The sequence below is a fragment of the Saimiri boliviensis genome, chromosome 2, assembly GCF_048565385.1.
Source record: "Saimiri boliviensis isolate mSaiBol1 chromosome 2, mSaiBol1.pri, whole genome shotgun sequence".
Taxonomy (NCBI): Eukaryota; Metazoa; Chordata; class Mammalia; order Primates; family Cebidae; genus Saimiri; species Saimiri boliviensis.
In genome coordinates, this window is record NC_133450.1 from 21,644,529 (window position 1) to 21,664,331 (window position 19,803).

A 19,803-nucleotide genomic window follows, 5' to 3' on the forward strand; every position below is an offset into this window, starting at 1 on the left:
AAATGAAAAAGAAATACGTGGAATTAAATGTAACTGAAAAAAAAAATTACTGAGCATCTACCCGATGTCATGCACTATAGTCAGCACAAAAAAACACAATGATGGGAATGAAGTCATTCCTGCCTTGGAGTACCTCAAATGAGTGAGAGTTAACTACTATGTTTTATTTAGTTATTTTCTCTTTTGAAGTAAACTTTAAATTTACACACAACGAAACATAATAATGTTAAGTATGCACTTGTTTTCAGAAAGGTACACACCTATGCAACCCAAACATTTATCATGATGTCAACCCCCAAATTTTCTCATGTCGATTCCCAGATTCTCCCAGCCCCTATTCCTCCATGGTTGTGGTTTATTTTATCATATGTTACTTTTCTTCCTCCCTTGTATATAAAATGTCATCATTTTCTGGCTTTACATTTCCCATTGCCCTTAGTTGTCAGCAGTTTGATTATGTTATGCTTTTGTTATTGTTATCATTTTATTGCCTCATAGGTACCCAAGGTTTTGTTCATTTTTTTTCAATCTTATTTTCCCTGTCTTCAGATTAGTCTTCTATTAACCATCTTTAAATTAACTGATGACTCCATCATCTCCATTCGGCTGTTAAACCTATCTAGAGAATTCTAATTTTGCTTATTCTATTTCAGTTCTAGAATTTTCATTTATTTCTATTTCTCTACTGAGATGTTCTATGTTTCTCATGTATTATTAGCTTATTTTCATGACTTCATTGAATATAATTTTCATAGATGCTTTAAAATGTACATCTGCCAACTCCAACATCCGGATCATCTCAGGGTTGATCTCAAGTGATTTTTTTTTAAATTGGTTGTCCAGACAGAGAACGAATTTGTATTACATACCAGACATTGTAAATATTATGTTGCAGAAACTCTGCTACATTCTGTCATGCTCCTCAAAAGAGTATTGATGTTTCTGTTTTTACAGGATATTAACTTGGTTACACTCAATATGCAAATTATGTCTCTTGAGTAGCAGTTCAATTTCAGTTCAGTGTTTCATCACTAACTAGCAAGCTTTGAGTCTTCCCTGCACTTGCACAGATCAGGGGTCAGCCAGAGGCTTTAATAGTATTTTTACAGAGAATTTGGGCTCCCCTTCTCTGGTTTTCTATATCTTAGGAATCCCTCTCTCATTTTCATGGTATATTCCCCCAACTCTGCCTTCTCTTTTTCAGGTCAAAAGACTTCAGGTTTTTTATCACAGTTTTAACCATTGTATACATTGCTGACCTCGGCCTGTCCTCAGAATGAAAGCCGTAAAAACAGGAAACTCATCTTACTCTGGCATCTTCTAACAAATTTTGATCTCTCCTCCTGAATCTGCTTCCCATTTTTCACTCTTTAGTAACTTCAGGTCATTGTTTTCTTATATCTTATCTGAAGAATAAGCTGTTACCTGTAGGAGGATTGTTTGGAGAAGAAATTAAAGAAATAAGATATAAAACATGAAATTGATGTATGCAATTGATAAATATTTTATGATAAGGCAAAATATAAAAAGTAAGCAGTACTATTGAATACCTGGGAGGTTAGTACACCTAACACAAATTAATGAATCTATCAGAAAAAGCTTTCTGTTAGAAAATTATCTAAGCTGAAATTAGAAAGATGTGTAGGAATAAGCTGAGCCAAGGAATGCTTCGAGTTAGAAAATTTCTGATTTAAAAAAAAATAGCAAAAAGCTTCTGCATGGGGTCTTTTTGGTGTGGGAGATAGCACTAAATCTTTCTAACAGAAGATTCATCACTTACTGAAATATAAAGTTAGAGGTTTCAAGTAGTAATTCAGCTATCTTGGGTTTAAGAGACTTAAAACTATAAAGTTTTTAAAACCTCTTCTTATCTAGGAAAAATTACAATACTACTGTAGCTTATTCTCAGAGAAATGCTAATGTAACTGCATAGTTTGATACGCAAATTAGGCTGACTTTCTTGTATGTTATTAAAAGTAGACTCATTTCTTTTTATCATTTGCTGCATAAACACTTTCAAAAATAAAAAGTTATAAAAATTCAAGGTCTTCACATTAACTCATGTGTATCATTGTAGTTCAGTCCAAGTAGATAGACATCAAAGTTAATATTACTAAAGTTGTTAATAGGATAAAGTTAAGGCAAGGAAACAGTTTCTTTCACCTCCTCAGACTCTTGAATGTCTGACTAGACATTCAAGAAGGAATGTGTCCTTGCCCTACTGTGATATGAAGAGCAATAGTAGAAAGTCATAAGCAAATACTTATTGCCTGTTGACACATCTCTGTCTTGGTACTTTCAAGTTTTCTTTTCTCTGATCATCTTATAAATAAATAAATTCTTTATAGACTGAAACTGATTCTAGCTCTACCAGCTTGAAAAAATGTGGAATATATCAATACTCTCTTTTTCTCCTATTAGTGTGGACCGTCCAAGAAGCTCATCAATTGAAACTGGTTTTACAACAGATGCCAAAATAATTATCGATAATTTCTATGCAAATATTAATAGCCATCGACCATTTGAACACTTAAAAGAGAACGGGAAGCTTGACTATGACTCAAAGGAGAGTGGGCAGCATGATCTATTCTTGTGTTGTTTATAAGTAAACCTAGAAAAAGAATGACCTTCAACAAAGCAGCTCTTTATTGCTGAAAAAGAATTATACTGAACAATGCCACCCTAAGTCATAGAAGCCAGCATCTACCAGAATTGAAAAGAAATAAAGTGATAAACATTTCATAAAAAACACTCAGAAGAAAATACCAATGCCTCTTTCATACTTAACAGTCTTTCTTTATTTGCTACTCTAAACATTCCATGTATGTTTGGGGCATAGTTCAGTTTGATACTAAGTACTGCTTACTAATGACATTAAGAAACATCTAGAGGCTATGTGGGAGGGGCCCATTAAGGGCCTTTATTTCTTTCAGGAGTAATGAACACGTTATCCCTGAAAGCAGTCATTTTAAGAAAAGATGGAGTCTGGCAAGCAAGGAGAGGAGCAAAATTGAAGACAGAACATCATCCAGATTTGCCCCAGAGAACATCCCCCATGGACTGATGCAAATCTAAAGAGGGAAGGTTGTCAGCATGCAACCTGAAAAATCTAGGCCTAATTGTAAAAAGCTGAGAAATGAGGCAGTCAACTTGCTGCCAGACACTGGGACCACAGAATCAGTGCAGGCTTAAAGGAGGAAAACGCTGCCACATGAAGACACCAGAGACTCCGCAGAACTGCCATGAAATCACGGCATGTTGGCATACTTCAGAACCAATACCAGGAACCACAGTTGAGGTGGCAGTGGGGAGGGGGCATCCACAGCCCAGCAGACACTGAAGGCTCCAGAGGCAGGTTCCAAACCAAGAAAAGAGAAAGCTGAAAACCATGCGATCATACTATGACTTCTTTATGAGCACAAATGAGACATTACCTGGTGACTTTCAAAAATAATAAGGAGATTTTTCAGGGTGCAGAAGACTCACTGAGATAGATAATGATAATTATTATTTATTGAGCAATGACTAGGTAAAAGACACTTTGTTAATTGCTTTTCTTATATTCATTCAGTACCTACAATAAACCTGTAAGGCAGCTTCTGTAAGTACCACCACTTTACCTATGAATGCACTTAGTCTCAACTTTTATTTTTTATGGCCTGAGAAAACATAAGTTTGTGAGATACATTTGTAACCAGTAAGGAATTAGAAGACTGTGCCTTCAACACACAGTTTTTATGGCCTGAGAAAAATAAGTCTGTGAGCTACATTTGTAACCTGTAAGAAATTAGAAGGCTGTGCCTTCAATACACTAGACCATTTGACAAGTCTGTTAGCTGAACATTTTCCTAGTATACAACTAGGTGCAAAGTAGATAAATAGACTCAACCAGTCAGCACTGGAGATGGGTTCCTATTTCAGGGGCCTCAGGATACATTTTATCTGGGAAGAGCCCTAAACACATTCACAGATTTCTTTCATTTCCTGCCAACTTTCTGGTCCATAGCACTGAACTACCTCAGTTTCCTTACCTGTGACACTTTTCCTTATTAATACAGAGTCTTACTCAGTACAGAACTGTGTTTGGCTGGACCCTGAACCTGCTTCTAGAATTCAAGAACAAAATTATATAAAGAATCAAAATAAGATAAATTCTCAAAGTAAGAAAAAAGTTAAGTTTCAAAAAATGTGTTGTCAATTTCCTGCAACATTGGAGGGCCAATGGCCAACTAAAAATGCAAATTGGGTAATTTGTAAGTAGTAAGTACAAAATGACACAATTTTCTGTTTAACTTTCAATTTCCAAACATTTGTATAGCAGTTTACAATACACCAAATATTTTTGTATTAATTATCTCATAAGATTATTAGAATATTTGCAGGATTTGGCAAGTGCTTATTAGAGACACAGAGTAGAATAGAATACAATAGAATAGAGCCAGAATGTCTGGGTTGCAAATCTGATTTTGCCTTTTATTGTCTCTATAAACTTAAACAAATAACAATCTTCTTAGGACTCAGTTGTCTTCATCTATAAAATGGGATGACAATAATAGTAATGAGAAAAGAAAAGAACTTTTAGCTAAGGAATAAAGTTCTTTTATACTATTTTTTTAAATTCGCATTTATTTATTTACTTATTCATTCTGAGATAGAAGTCTCGCTCTATTGCTAGGCTGGAGTGCAGTGGCACAATCTCGGCTCACTGCAACCTCCACCTCCCAGGTTCAAATGATTCTCCTGCCTCAGCCTCCTGAGTGGCTGCGACTACAGGCACGCACCACCACACCCAGCTAATTTTTGTATGTTTAGTAGAGACGGGGTTTCACCATGTTAGCCAGGATGGTCTCGATCTCTTGACCTCATGATCTGCCCACTTCAATCTGCCTCTCAGCGTGTTCGGATTACAGGCGTGAGCCACCACACCTGGCCTTACAAGTCCTTTTAATTATCAGGCCCAGAGAGACAATAAAATGAGACTGCAATCATATCCTACTCTCTCCTTTGAGCTATGTATTTATCTATTGAAACTCCTTTCTATTTTTGCAAGTAGTTATAGATCAACCTAATAATGCCACACCATACACTTTAACCCACACCCTACAGGTTAGCAATGGATAGCCAATCACTAATCAATGTTATTTCTCTAAACTAATGAGAATTCCTGAAAAACAACTTTGTTATCAACCCACTCCCTGTCCTCTTTTTCATTGCCTTTAAAAATTCACCAGTAACTGTTGCTGATGAGAGTAAATATTCAGGGCAACTTGAGTTTATGCTTCCTTCCGGGTTGCAATCCTCAAGCTTGGTTCAAATACATTCTCTACTTGCACTAATTTTGCCTCAGCTTCTTCCTTCTAGGTTGACAAGACCTAGTGTGTGAGAGACAATAGATGAGATGCTATATGTGAAGTGGCTGGCACAGTGCTTGGCACATAATAATCACATTACTCCACGCCAGGTGCAGTTACTAGTGCTTCACTTAATTAATTAAGTCCTCACAACAACTCTACAAAGTAGATACTACTACCCACATTTCACAGGTCAGAAAACCAAATTGCAGTGAGGATCATAATTTGCCCATATATTCTCTGAGTTTTCAACCTTTTATTCATTTTTTTCTTCTCAGTAGAAGCATTTCTTGTTTACAGATAAAAATACAAATCTTATAGAAATGATCTGCCCATATTATTTCATTAGAAAGTGGTAGAATTGAAATTTATATTTACATTCTTTACCCTATTCACATGATGAACAGGAGATTATAGAATCATGTGAACATTTTATTTCACAAGGTATATGAAAACTCCATTCTTGTGCACTAACATTTATTGGAATGTTAATATAAATATGGATTATATGAAACAGAGTTTTTAAAATCAAATGAAAACCTTAAAAATGACTGTTTAAAAAGAACAGGCTTACTAATATGGAATCCTTCAATTTAAAATTCAAGATTCGTGGAATCGCTAATTCAGTTATCATTCGTTCTTAACATGAATTTATGTTATGAGCAATTGCTCTTTTTTCTTTCTTTAGAGCTCCCAAACCACTTGGTATAGATGGAAATAAAACACTCAGTGAATGAATAAACAAACATCAATAAAACAATTATTCTGGGCCCACCTCCACATAACTCACTGCAGGAAACCAGCACAGAAATGTAAATGAAACAAAAATGCCAGCATTGATCTAGCACCAACCTACCACTGACAGAAAGTCCACAGTCATTCTGTAGACATGGTAAGAACATGTAGTTACTAAATAGAGTGTGCACTAAATTCATCCCAGAATCAAATGGTAAAGGTTCTGACCATTTCTTTAAAGGTGCTCTAACCCTTACTGCTTGTTTCGTTTTTGTTTTGCTTTTCCCTTTATTCAGTTCCTACTGTTTTTTCAACATTTTAAACTATTTATGAACAATATTTTTCCAGCATAAGAGTTTGCATAGCGAGTTGAGCCTGTAGTTGCCTGGCCTTTGGTGGACCATGGTTTCTGTGATTGCCTGTTTGCCATTACTGGGCATGGAAGAAGTAAAGGATACCCACATTAATCCCCAGGTTTGAGACATACTTTTCCCTCACCCCCGTTGCTTGGTAGCAACCCTAGTTTTTCGTGGTAGTTGAGGCTGATCACATTATTAGTTCATTAGCTTCTTTCTTTGCTTGCTGGTCCATTAGCATGACAAAGCTGAAGAAACTAAATGATAATCATGGTTTCTAATTCAGTAGATTAAGTATTTATGGTCTCCTGATGGCAGTGTTTCTTTCTGGGAACTGGAAACTCTTATCGGTACAGAGGCTTATGTTGTGGGAAGGGAAACACACATTTTCAATCTAAATGGATCCTTTGGAGTTTTGGTGAGATGGACTAATTCTACTCTTTCTTGGTTCTTGAATCCATATAGTCTAGCTATTGGGGGCATAGCATTATATATTGGTCATTGTTTCAGCTCCTGTACTGCACTTTGGAGATCAGCACTCCAAATCCACACTTGTTAGCCTTGACCTTGTACTCTAGCCAAGTCTTTAACAGAAACTCCATCATTATGTTATTCAGCCAATTCTGGATAATGCCATATATAATAGCTAGTACATCCTTCCTCTTTGCCATCCAGTGGGTGTCTTGATCTAAGGCAACGTCATTAGATCAGGCTTTCTGAGTGCCTTCTGAAGATGGTGCTAGGAAAGACAAAGAGAGTGATGAAGACGAATCCCAATCTAGAAGAGGTACGTACAGCTCTGGAAAGGAAGAACTTCATCTCCTCTAAGAAACATGGAAACATGAAAAAAAAAAAAAGGTGTTGACCACCCTCCCTTAGGGGATTGACTCCCTCATACTTCTGGATGGGGCACTAAGATGGACATGTAGATGTACAGAGTCTCCAGTCCTCTACATCAAGAAAGCCCGGTGCAAGAAATGAGAGGTTTCCAGGATGAGAAGAGCCCACAAAATTGCGGGTTGCTTTCGCAGCAGCTGGAATAAAGCAAGACAAAGCAAAGATTAACACAGGCAGCCCATAATATAGGGTTTTCCATCATTCTCAGCAAACTGACACAAGAACAGAAAACCAAACACCATATGTTATCACTCAGAGGTGGGTGTTGAACAATTAGAACACATGGACACAGGGAGGGGAGCATCACACACTGCAGTCAGTGGGGGTGGGGGATGGGGGAGGGACAGTGGGGGTGGGGAGGGTGGGAAGGGATGAGAGGAGAAATACCAGATATAGGTGATGGGGGCATGAAGGCAGCAAACCACCTTGACATATGTGTACCTATGCAACAATACTGCATGATCTGCACATGTACCCTAGAACCTAAAGTACAATTAAAAAAAAAACAGTGCCATAACTTTTAAAATTATGGTGATCTATTACACAGTTACAAGACTCATGAACACAGCCATCTAAGAGCAGCAGCAGACATTCATAGCAAACATTCATACAGCAGTTTCTACTTGCCACATATACCTCTCCTGGCTTTACATGCATTAAGACATTGAATCATCACCACCAACCAATGAAAGAATATAATCGTGCAGATGAGGAAGCTGAGGTACAGAGTGGTTAAGTAACTTACTAGCATAATGCTAGCAAGTGAAAGAGCCAGGACCTAAACCCAGATTTTTATACTGCCTAAAAGGTAAATGGTTCTGTGACAAGTGTGAAATAAGAGAAAGAGTTCATGTGCAGGCAACTAAAAGCCAGAACAAGTTTGCTGCTGAGGATGATCTTAGGAGTAAGAAAAAATGAAGGAGATTTTATCCTAGGACTTACAGAGCTGTATCATCTGCTTGTGACCACAGCAAATGGCCCAAGTTATTGTAGCCTTTGATTTACTGTGTTGGAACCTGTCAAAGCACAAGGTAAATGCCTCTCAGATAAGATGAAAAAAAAAACAAAAACTACAGCTTACATGACTTAGAGCAGAAGTTCTTAGTTATTTTGTGCCATGGATCCCTTTGTCATTCTGGCAACAGAATAGCAGAATAACCCTTTTTTTTTTTTTTTTTTTTTTTTTTTTCAAAACAAAGTCCTCACTCTCATTGCCCAGGCTGGAGTGCAGCAGCAATCTTGGCTCACTGCAGCCTTGACCTCCTGGGCTCAAGCAATCCTCCCATATCAGCCTTCTGAATAGCTGGGACTATAGGCACACCCCACCATGCCTGGCTAATTTTTTCCATTTTTAGTAGAGACAGCGCTTCACCATGTTTTCTAGGCTGGTCTCAAACTTCCAAACTCAAATGATCTGCCCACTTCAGCCTCTCAAACTGTTGGTATTACAGGCGTGAGCCACTGTGCCCAGCCAGAATATTTTAAAATGCATACTATGCAACTAATAACAAAGGAAATCAAATAAGTTAACAACATAAAGAAATAAATTTTGTGATAGAATATATGCATCTTCTATGTCATACACTAACTGATGAGATAATATGAGACAATTATAAGAAATATTTCTGGTATTCTTTTAGTTTTATTGAAGTATAACTGTTATACAAAAGTTCTACATGTTTACTGTATACATCTTGATAAGTTTGGATACGAATATATAGCTATGATGCCATCACCACAATCAGGTTATCACCATATCTATCACCTTCAAAAATGTCCTGTGTTCTTTTGTGTGTATGGGCTTGTTTGCTTTTTGGTTAGAACACAACATAAGATCTATGCTCTTATACTTTAAAATGCACAATATCATATTATTAACTACAAATACTATGCTGTACAACAGATCTAGAACTTATCTTACATAAAAGAAACCTTATACTTTATACCTGTTGAAAAATAATTTTCCATTTTCCTCTTCCTGACCCCCTGGCAACCACCATTTTGTTCTTTGTTTCCATGAGTTTGACTATTTAAATATCTCATATAAGTGGAATCATGCAGTAGTTGCCCTTCTGTGATTGGTTTATTTTACTTAATATAATGTCTCCTATGTTCATCCATATTGTTGCAAACAGCAGAATTTCCTTCATTTTTAAGGGTAATAGTTCACTGCACTTATATAGCACATTTGTTTTATCCAAGGTATAAATTTTTTCCATTCAAATTAATCAACCCCAAAATTATTTGACACACACTCTGCAGAATTATATAATGCCTAAAGACAGACAGGAAAATGAAAATATCCAGTGGAGGAGCAATGGGGAAGGATTCTACTTCTTAAAGTTCACCCAATGTCCCTAGGCAGTTTAAGCTAAATTCACAGATGAATAAACAATAGTAAACAAACAGTCATTCCCACACTTCTGTAATTCCAATTATGTGTATGTGTGTATATGTATTTGTTGGTGTATTGAGGTGGAGGTTGGACAGACAATGAAATGGATTACATGAATTGCAATGTGTCAAGATCAGCATTACCATGATAAGTATTATGTGGGATTTTAATGTTTAGAAATTTCTTAAGGCAATTGATGCCACTAAACAGTATCTGCCTGTTACTATATGTTTTATTACATAAACAGTGCTGGTATTCAAGTGCTCTCTAAATTAATTTAATAAAAAATTCGATGAAAGGTTTTCTCTAATAAACTTTCATCTCTTCTTTCATTTTAATTCTTCACACAACCTATACATACAATAAGTGGAGTTTAAAAATAAAACCATTAAGGCACATTTCTTTCAAGAACCAGAAAGCTAGCAGAAGGGGCAGTAGTATTCAGAGAATGAGATACTAATGTTAAATTGGTGTTTTTCACATACATTTTTGAATCTCCCAAGCAGACATATTCATATTCATCCATAAATACAGAAACAGGATCCAAGGACGAATATGAAATAATTTTGTACCAGCTGCCACTTGAAGAATACCAAGCCTTACTCTTTCAGTGTAACTGAGAGGAGCATTGACATAGAACACAGAGTGGAAATCAGAGAACTTAGTCCTGAATTCTAAGCAGTCCATCTAAACCAGGAATCTCCAAACTACGGCCCACGGGCCGCATGCGGCCCCCTGAGGCCATTTATTCGGCCCCCCGCCGCACTTCAGGAAGGGGCACCTCTTTCATTGGTGGTCAGTGAGAGGAGCACAGTATGTGGCGGCCCTCCAACGGTCTGAGGGACAGTGAACTGGCCCCCTGTGTAAAAAGTTTGGGGACGCCTGATCTAAACAGTAGGCAAATCAAGAGAGATTGCATGATTTTTTAATTTGGTACTTGAAGCCTTGATGTTACTAGAAATTAATAATAATTATAATACTAGGACATCATAAATTAATTATCATTGTAATGACTAGTACAAAATTAAGTTATAAAATAACTAATACATCAAGAGACATGGGCACAATTTAAAAGGGTACTGTGGAATTGCATTTTCATTAAGTTGTTAGAGGACACAGTTTACCAATTAGAGATTATCACAGAACTATTATCCAAGGTCATTCCTAGAGAGACAAGATTGTAGAAGGTTCCTGCAACATACAATCTTCAACCATCTACAATATATTTCCCCAACAGGAACTTGTGTTAAAGAGTATTTACTGGTTAAATACTAGAAACTTCAAACAAAATCCAAAACTTAGGCTGCCACAAGCCAAGGAGCACCTGAGACCACCAGAAGCAGGAAGAACAAGCAAAGACCCTTCCCTAGGTGTTTGGGAAGAAGCATAGCCCCGCTGACACCTTTATTACAGATTTCTAGCCTCCAGAACTGCAAGAAAATACATTTCTTTTGCTTTAAGCCATTAAGTTTGTGGTAATTTGTTATGGTAGCACGAGAAAATAAACTCCTTGGGAATTCTGACTTAGACTAGAGAGAAATGCCACCAGCGAGATTTGATAGGGGTGTGATATAATCAGATTTAGAGCTTAAAATGATGACTCTGACTACACTGGAAAATAAAGACCGGCAGGGGAGTAGGAGCAAGATTTGTTGAAGAGAAATTAAAGATTGTAACTGTAAAACTGGAAGTTCTGTAGCCAAGAATCAGACCCAGCAATATACCATTAGAGTTGTTCTAGCAAAAGCACTATGACTCCTGTTGCTTGGCTGCAACGCTTTAGCTCAAATGAAGATACTCCACGTTGGAAGCCAAATGTTCTGTGACTTCTCCTGAAGAATTCAATCTGTCCACCACTATATGAACCCAAAGGTTGACTCTGCATGTGCTTTGTCCTGATTCTACTCCTCCTGAGGAAAATGTCTCCTGTCATGTAACTTAGCAATAAGGTTGTGGAGACAAATTCTAGTGTCCACCTTAGTGTGACATATTCAGAATGTAAAAATTTCCAAACACAGGAAGAAAACTTCAAATGCTTACAATGCCTAGTAAATGGAATTATCAAACGACTCATTCTTTATGTATGTATTTATTTATTTATTTATTTGAGACAGGGTCTTGCTCTGTCACCCAGGTTGGAGTGCAGTGGTGCAATCTCCACTTACTGCAACCTCTGCCTCCTGAGTTCAAGCGATTCTCCTGCCTCAGCCTCCTGAGTAGCTGGGATTACAGGTGTGGGCCACCACACCTGGCTAACTTTGTATTTTTAATAGAGAAGAGGTTTCACCATGTTGGCCAAGCTGGTCTTGAACTCATGACCTCAAGCAAGCCACCCACCTTGACCTCCCCAAGTGCTGGAATAACAGGCATGAGCCACCACGCCAGGCCACCACTCACTCTTTAACCAGAAATCTGGGATTTATATTTAATTTCTCTCTAATCTCCTTGTCCAATCAATCTTCAAATTATGTTGATTTTATAAGCTTGATGTCTCTAAATTGATTTTTTGTCTCTTTTGTTCCCCTGTTCTAATATAACTGGGTATTATTCCTGGCTGAATAACTTCTGAGACTGGTACTCTCACAATCTTGACAGTGTGTGAGCTACCTAAAACCTTTTAAAACTAATGTCCTCTTCTGCACAAACCAGTTAGAGATGATTCTATTGTTTGCAACCAATAATCCAGACTTTTGCACAAAGAGAAAAAACTAGAAGATTATGATTACTTAGAAAGGAATAAACAGTAAGTTATCATAACAGATCACCTTCAAAAACAAAGAGAACTTGTACTTGTCTGGTTTGACATAATGAAGTCAGGGGAGTAAAATATCCTCAAATCATTTTAATTAAAGCACAACTAAAATATTATCTAGGTCATTTTCCTATCTGAACTGGCCTTTGGTGATAAGTTTATCAACAAATAAATGAAAGAAGTATTCTGTGGGTCTCTGTGTTTGTATGAATCAGAAAGACTAAAATTTTGCAATTTCAGGCATAGGGATAAAAAATAATTACCTAAACACATGTAATTAGAATTCTTATGAGAACGGATCTGTCATTTTTATATAAAGTTATTATTCTAGTCAAGTAATTTGGGGTGGAAGGTGAGGCCTTGTGAATATTAGTTAACAGAAAGAAAATACTGCTAAAGTGATCTGCATTCAAAATAAGCAGAAATTAGATGTGTACCAATTAGAAAGCAGAAGAGAGAGGGAAGGTCAAGGGAAGGGAGAAGGCGGCAAAGGGAAAGGAGATGAAAGAGAGTGAAACAAACTTTTCAGAGACAGGTATTTCTGTGAGGTGTTTTTTTAAAGTGAGACCTAGTATTCTATTTTTAATTTGTTTGCATGGCTACACTATAACTTTATGAGTAAACCCAATTCCAAAAAATCTGCTACCCACAAAAAAGCTTTGGGTAAGTCTTATTTTTGTGCAAGTCAAGAAAAGTGGCCAGGTATGACGGTTCATGCCTGTAATCCAACACTTTGGGAGACCAAGGTTGATGGATTAGATGTGCTCAGATGTTCCAATATGGTGAGACCCCCATCTCTACACAAAATACAAAAGTTAGCCAGACATAGTGGTGCATGCCAGTAGTTCCAACTACTGGGGAGGCTGAGGAGAAGGATGTCTTGAACCCAGAACCCTGGAGGCTGTGATGAGCCAAGATCATTCTGTTACACTTCAGCCTGGGTTCCAGAGTGAAACCCTATCTCAAAAAACATCGAGTGAAGCTTAGCATCCTATCTCACTCAACATGGTAGAGAATATAGAAAACATCTACGCAATAATGAACATAAACAACTCATTCCCATGAAGGAGTCAGAGATAGGACCTTCATGACCTGGCCCTTGCCTGCTTCTCTGAAGTCATACTTCTCATCCTATACTAATCTTCAGCCACTGTGGCCTGCTCTCTGCTTTTTGAATAGCCTGAATTATTTCCTACCTCAGGATTTTGGTATATCCGCATCACCTACCGGGAACATCCTTTTCTCTATTCTCCTAGTGGATACTCATTTTCAGATTTTTGCTTCAATGTGTGTTTCTCAGGAAAACCTTTAGAATATGTAGTTTCTCCCCAATATATTGATGCAGAACAATGCACATTTTTCCTTCATAGTACTTATCATGTAGGATCATATTTGAATTTTAAAGCAGATAGCTCTAGGAGGTTCCCGCTAAGCAATAGTTACTTAAAATTTTGTAACTGTTATTAATATAATCCTAATAAAAAGTGATCTCACCTTTGCTGCTGGTTCCATCTTTCCTAAGGAAAAATATTCCAGCTGCCATGCACATGTAATTCAATATGCCACTTCTTTAAATCTCTGATGTCTACTCTACCTCCAGCAAGTTTTGAGGCTCAACAACCAGGGTGAGAGAGATGCAATGTTGAAAGGATTTGAGCAATGAAAGGCTGATTTCATTCAGACTATATACATATGTATCTAAGATTGGCCAAATTCACTATGTTACTGCTACAGAATTCTTTGATGATGGCTATTTGGAAACCTAAATCCTGTCTTTTGTAAATGGGGCCCAGTACTTCTTAGGAATTTAGAAGACTCTAATCTTTAATGATATATGGTGAATTTAGCAGAACAAAGAAAAGGGCACACTCACCCTGATGAGGCATCACTTAATAAAAGTGGAATATTAAAAATACACTTTCACATTTTGTAAATTCTTTTCCAGACATTTATGGCTGAACATTGCCTTAAAGGGAGCTCTGCTGCCAATTACTTTCTTTCTTACCAATTATTTAACATAAATAAAATGCATTCTCATATAATTGCATATTCATATTGCTTCACAAAACATAAGAAGAAAAGATAAATAGCCATTTCATCTTGCTATGTGTTGTTTTTTAACTAGCAAATGATAAAATGTTAATACTATGCAAATGTTGTTCTCAATTAACATAGGTATGTATATTGGCAATTCTTCAAGTGTGTCTCTAAAAAAAAAAGAGAGAGAGAGAGAGACTTCATTAATGGTGGGGCTCCATCACATAGGAAAGCCCAAAAGAAAACAATACAAGGTTTTTCTGACTGTCTACAGTTCTAGGCAATCTCTAGACATTCTTTATCAGCCTATATCAATGGACAGATCCTGAACTTAAGGATAAATAAGGGACGTGGAGGGGAAAATCATATTCCAGCTTACCCAGTCAGACGCTCAGTCAACCATCACACATTTTGACCATACACTGAGAAAAAGATAAAAGAGCGTGTACTTCTTTGAAGAGTGTATAGATTAATCACTATTGTCAGGCTCTTTGTAGGTAAAGATAATTTTTAAGAAAAGATGTAGCAGCAACAACCACTGCATGAAACACTCAAAAGTCCCCCTCCTAAAAACCCTCAGGAAAAGTGCCTTTACTTAAATAGGAAAAATGAAAGCTTCAAAGTGTCTCTTGGCTTCCCCAACTGACCTTCCATTATTCAGGAATACTACAACAATATCCTGACTTGGACCTAGAGATTTGTGTTCTTTCTAAAGCAGATAGCCTTAAAACCGTTACTGATGGAGTTACTAACTCAACTCAGGGCTCAATGCCAGAGCTGCCCAGGCAACCACTGTTGGTTTCAAACTGTCATCATTACATAGCTCTCCTTCTGAGATCCAGGGCTGATGGAAATCAAGTTGCTTCATTTGTTAGAATTATCACTATATCTAAGGAAATACAAATTCTGGAAAAGTGAGGCAATCCTATAAAAATATTCTGTTCTTCAAGGAAAAATTTGTATTGGTTGTTAACCATGATATATTCAGTTCCCAAATTTTTGTTGACATGAAACACTTTGGTCAAAGGATATGTTTTATGTTTTTTTAAGTTTTATTTTGTTTTTAATTGACAAATATTCTATCTATGTACAGGGTACAATCAGCTGCTTTCATGCATGCATGTATTGTCGAATGATTTGGCTAATTAAGACACCTATCACCTCAAATATTTATCATTTCTTTGTGATGAGAACATTTAAAATCCACTTGTTTGACTTTCAATTTCAAAAATACTTTTTTATTATTAATTATTTTTATTGTGGTAAAATAGATAGAACATAAAGCTTGCCATTTCAACAATTCTTAATAAACTTCAGTAATATAAATAACATTTGTGATGTTGTACAATTATCACTATTTCCAAAACTTTTCTATCATTCTACTTTGAAACCGTTAAGCAATAACTCATATTTCTCCTTCCCACTATCTTCTAATAACTTCAAATCTAGTTTGTCTCTCTGTATAAGCAGAATAATAACAATATCCATCTTTTTTAAATTATCATGTTTTCAAGATTTATCCTGTTGTAGCATATATCAGAATTTCATCATTTCTTACATCTGTGTAGTATTTTACGGTATGTATATACCTCCGTTTTGCTTACTATTTCATCTGTTGATGGACACTTGAGTTGTTACCACATTTTGGCAATTTGGAATAATGTAACAATGAGCATACAAGTATCTCAGTCCCTGTTTTCAATTTTTGGGGTATACACCTACAAGTGGGATTAATTGGTCATATGGTAAGTAATTCTATTACTATGTTTAACATTTTCTGGAATGCCAAACTGTTTTCCAAAGCAACTGCACCATTTTACATTTTGTTTGTTTGTTTTTCTCCTGAAAGGGTGTGTGAAACAAGTAAAGGCAGGACAACTCTAGTGGAAGCTTCTTGAGTTGGGCTCTGAGGAAACATCTAGAAAGCTTTGGCTTCTCTGAACACCTTGAAAAGTCCCTCCAATCCCTCTGTCAACAGATGACAGAAGGGAGACCACTAAGTCTGAACAAATTTCCACCAATTCACGCAGCTAGTGAGTGTTCAATGAGGGTCTCAAATACAAAGTGCTAAATCCAGGTGAGGTCACATTCCCTGCTGGTTGCATCTGGCTAAATGGGCATGTTTCCCTTTAATAGTCTGCTCCTTTGCCTTTCCAAACAAAAATAGCTAAAGATGTTAAAGTGAATATTTGACTTCCAAAATCTTCCCTAGATGTCACAAAATGAAGATAAGAGAATGTGAGGAAGAGGGTTTGTGCAATTACCTACACCTGTGGGTTCTATTTACAGACACTTAATGTTCAGCTATAAATAGTAATTTCCCCTTTCTCCCTCACAATTTCAGAAAAAGTACCAACACTATCAAAGAAAACTGAATACCTTAACAATAGTACTAAAGGAGATGAAAGGGTAATTTTATCCTCACAAGTAATAGTCAATCTCCTTGTCCTTATCATCACTCATGTTATTTAACATGTAAATTTATGAAGCAGAACAATGTGACCTCTACAGTCCTGATCAATGGACCTGCGATGAAAAGGTGCACCCATATTGATCCACAGCCTCCTAACATGCAGGCAACATGTTGGATTATCTGATTCATTGCATCCACAGCATCTCTGGAGGTGAAAACTCTATAATCTGCATTGTGATTACCATTAATTTCACAACGTTTACAGGCCAGGCTTTATGATACATTCAATCAAAGAGGCTTGAGATTACACGCAGCTTCCTAATTCAGGATTTAACAAAACAAACGTTATTTGTGTTTTATACCTCTGACCATATACGAGAGGATATGGTATAGTACCTGGTTCATGCAGTTACTTAGTAATCCAAGCTTCTTCCAACAAGTAGCTCTGTCATTCCATTTTCTACTAGATATTTGCATTTGCCCAACTGGTGAGATAAATGAGAGACGGCATAGAGTATAGTGTATTAGTTTGCTACAGCTACTGTAAAAAGGTACCACAAACTTTAGTGACTGAAAAGAATAGAAATGTCCTCTCTCACAGTTCTAGGCATGGGAAGTTGAAATTGAAGTACTGTCAGGACCATGTTCTTGCCTAATCCTCTAGGAGAGGATTCCTCCTTGACTCTTCTAGCTTCTGGTAGCCCCAGGCATTCCTTGTCTTGCTGCCACAGAACTTCAATATTTGTTTCCTCTGTTACATGGCAAATAAGGATACTAGTCATATTGGATTAAGAACACACCCTACATGATTTAAGTCATAGCAATAGAGAATTTTCTTTGGTCCAGGCCAAAAGTAGCATATTTTACACCCATAGCTGTTTTATTGGCTAAAAACTCAGTCACATGATCTCACCCGTCAGGCAGGGAGTCTAAGGAGCACAGCTCATCTACAGGGTTTTGTGACTACGCAACATTGTGCCACAAGCAGTAACTGTGCAACCCCGTTATTCAATCCTCAACCTTCTGTTGGTGAAATATATATAAAACATTGTTGTTAATTTTAAATTTTATCAAATATATATGTTTAAAAATAACTGAACTACATTTTGATCCTAGAAAAGGGAACATGGGATGATTTCCAGCCTTATATACTTGACTATCCAACTTGAGTTAGAGAAAAAAAAATATGTGACAATTTTTGTTGTTACTGTTTTAATTTTTTTTAATTTTTACTTTTTAAATTTTTCAATTTTAGATTTTTTTTGTGTGGACATAGTAGACATATATATTTATGAGATATATGAGATATTTTCATATAGTCATGTAATGCATAATAATCACATCATGGAGAATGGGGTATCCATCCCCTCAAGCACTTATCCTTTGTGTTACAAACAATCTAATTATGAACTTTTACTTAATTCATGATTTTATTCTTGTATTAAATTAAAGGGGTGACCTCTGAAATTTCAGATGGATCTTTAAGAAACTGGCTTTCTTAAAGAGGTTCATGAGGTTTTACTTCTCATGTCACGATGTGGTTAGGTAAAACAATATAGGCCAGGCATAGTGGCTCACGTCTATAATCCCAGCACTTCGGGAGGTCAAGGTGGGCAGATTACCTGAGTCAAGAGTTCGAGACCAGCCTGGCCTACATGGTGAAATCCCCATCTCTACTAAAAAGGCAAAAATTAGCTGGGCATGGTGATGGGAGCCTGTAATCCCAGCTACTCAGGAGGCTGAGACAGGAGAATCACTTAAACCTGGGAGATGGAGGTTGCAGTGAGCGCAGATCACCCCACTGCACTCTAGCCTGTATGACAGAGCAAGACTCCCTTTAAAATATATATATATATATATATATATGGAAATTTGGTTTATATCCTTCACTCTCTCTAGTTGTATCTGACTCATGATCTTAGAGAAATGTTAAGTCAGTTAACAAGCGTCGCTCTCTGTTGGCATTCTTTTCAATTTTCCATACTCAGAGAAACAAATTTTGCTAGAGTGAAACCATATCTACCTGTAGGAGGTGAATTTTGATCTGCAGCCTCCTACCATGCAGGCAACATGTCTGCAGCCTCTACAGAAGTGAAACTGTAGTTGGTGTAAGTCAATTATGGCAAACCTGATGACAGCTAGCAATTGGTCAAGAAGGTATGTCACATGACCCAATTCTGGAAAATGAAATGCAAAGGAACCTCCTCAAGAGGAGCTTTTTATTTTCTATTTGAAAAAATATATGTATTTATTTTTCTTTGATGATGAGAGAAACACTCAGAGAAAGGCCTTTCTCCTTTTCCACTCCTATGTCTCATTTAGAATGTTGTCACATAAGGATTAATGCTTAGAGCTGCAGCCAACATGTTGCTACTAATGGAGGAGTCACTGGCAAATACTAAGAATAGTACAGTGCCAAAATCAGATAATTGCATTTGAGTCAACATAACAACACTTGGACTGCCTACCATCAGATTTCTTAAGTAAAAAATAAACATCCATATGACCTGAGCTGATTAATCAGGTGATCTGTACCTACAGTCAAATGTATCCTGGTTAATACAATATGCAAATGCCTAGGATGCCAGCATCTGTCGTCCACAATCTCTGTCAGTTACATTCAAGAGGTCTTCAATCTGCATGTTACCCCCTCTCTTTTTAAGCAGTCATTCCTGACAAGGTAAAGGAATAATATGTGGCTCAACCACACTCACAGACTAGTATGGGAAGACAGCTAAATTCATGGTAACCCATAAAAAAGAGGCAAATCCTAATTACTTGTCTTGTTTCCAAGTATCAGTCTTTTCTCAATCAGATAAAATGTGAGTATACAAATTTTCCGTGCTAGACATCTGAGCTCCATTCTG